General features: G+C 33.5%; 1 long non-coding RNA gene across 1 annotated transcript; it reads right to left on the bottom strand.

Moving 5' to 3' along the window:
* Positions 1-279: 279 nt before the first annotated feature.
* On the bottom strand, positions 280-1,131 carry LOC131509652 (uncharacterized). The gene is made up of 2 exons (XR_009260645.1): positions 1,012-1,131; positions 280-760 (listed from the first exon to the last, which is right to left on the bottom strand). It is a non-coding gene; the product is annotated as an uncharacterized LOC131509652 (long non-coding RNA).
* Between the last annotated feature and the right edge of the window lie 928 nt (positions 1,132-2,059).

Raw genomic sequence — 2,059 nt, 5'->3', positions numbered from 1 at the left:
ACAATAAGAGAGAAAAAGATCAAGGAAAGTGAGAAATAATGAAACTAGATTCAGTTAATACTCTGGGTTGTCAGCAGCCTTCACGAAAGATTTGTTTGTTGAAGACGTTGAACCCATTAGCTTAAACAGAGATTAACTGCTGGCTCTAACAGAGCATGGACAATTACGAGTTTATTGGGAATTAATTGAAAAGAATGCAATGTTGTGAAATGGGAGGAGATGATTTCAAGGAAATTATACCAAGTGCTTTGAACCAACCAAGGATAAACAAATGCAAACTACTATTCGATCAAGTTTATTATAAATTGATAAAAATGGCTCAGAGTGTGAGAACATAACATCAGAAAGAATTAGTGAATTTACAGAGACAAAGAGCAAAGATGTAAAAATAGTGAGTGAATGGGTGAACCAATAACATGGTTTCACAGGGGCTACCTATTCATTTATGAAGGCATTGTAATACTCAAAACATTGCCATCTCACCATTAAGAATTTAATTAACTCACCATTAAGGTTTATGTGCTTTCTTGTGTTTTGCTTCATTCTGTTTGGGTTTTGGTTTTTGTTTCTTTGATGCTGCCGATGTCACTGTAATATTGTTGCATATATAATTTAAAGAAAGTGTCAGTGCCAACTTAAGACAGCAGATGTCTTTTGTGTTGCCAGAAAAATATTTTAAGGTATTTCAAATGTGAATACATTGAGGTCATCAAGTTGACATCATTCCGCTTTGTTCTTTAACCACGTTTCACTCAAGATCCTAGAGAGAAAAAGAGTGAAAGCATATCAGAAGGTGGTAAGCATCCTTGTAATACTAATACAATGTAATACAATGTCTATTAACTGCTCTCTAGGTGCCGGGAATCGTGCTAACCACTTCAGCAGATGATACTCCTCAACATCGTCACATTATCCACATTATCACAATGCCTCAAGAAGTAGGAGTGGTGATTTAGTCCAATTTAGATATTGTAGGAACTAAAACTTAGAAAAGTTAAACAAGTTACCCACATTTTCAATGTGGTAGATGGAAGAGCTAGGATTTATATAGGAATTTTCCAGCTCCACATCCAGTGCTGTGTTCGCTTAGGAATTCTGATGTATAATTTACCAGGACTCTTGGTTATTCGATTCTTGACATTGATTGTAGTTATACATATTTTCAGCATTTGAATATTAAAGGAATAACGTTGATGTTTAATTTCAGTATTATCAAGGAATTTCAAATTGAAAGGGAATCTATGTTTTTTTTTTTTAATTCCATTAGATTATATTAAAAAAATTCAGTGCTGGTGAGGATTCAGGGATACAAACATTATACATTGTTGGTGGAAATGTGAATTGAAAACTTTTTGTAAAGTCATCTGGTAGTAATTATTATTATTATTTTTAAAGACAAAAAACATGTTGACTTCGCAGTTCCATTTTTGGGACTTGAGCCTATGGAGATTAAAGAACCAGTGTGAAAGAACACATCTTCTGGAAAGTTAGAATGTTTATTGCTGCTTTTTTTATGGCAGCAAAATATATGGGACCACGGTAAATTTCCATCAGTAGGAGAATGATTACATTACTTGTAGAATTTAGTTATATGCACATATATACATTCATATACCCATACACATATACACACATATACATTATTTATATCTACATGTAAAAATTACACAGTTATGCAACAATTGTAACTTTTTGTTTCTTGACCTGGAGGAACATTCTTATGGCATAATATGTAAAGCAATTTGTTTATATCAGTTGAAGTGGCAAAGTCAAATTACATTTATAAAATTCATCACAGTTTTTATGAAGGGCAAAGATTTAACCATAAATTCCTTGAAAATTGCTAAATTCCTTGAAAATTGTTAACAAACCATGGTGAACCACTCTGCACAGCCTATTTTTGTGACCCCAGAGACACTGGTTCCAATTTATCCTCCATTATACCACTGATAGGGTCAGCCTGTGTTGAGGCGATTAAAGAACTCACGACCATTCATCCTTATTTTCACACCACTAGGTAACAAAGGTTGGAAAGTAAAGGATTCTTTTACTCTGGAGT

This window comes from Neofelis nebulosa, chromosome 1 (assembly GCF_028018385.1).
Source record: "Neofelis nebulosa isolate mNeoNeb1 chromosome 1, mNeoNeb1.pri, whole genome shotgun sequence".
NCBI lineage: Eukaryota > Metazoa > Chordata > Mammalia > Carnivora > Felidae > Neofelis > Neofelis nebulosa.
Note: the sequence above shows the minus strand (reverse complement) of the source record. Positions and strands in the feature narration are given on the sequence as shown.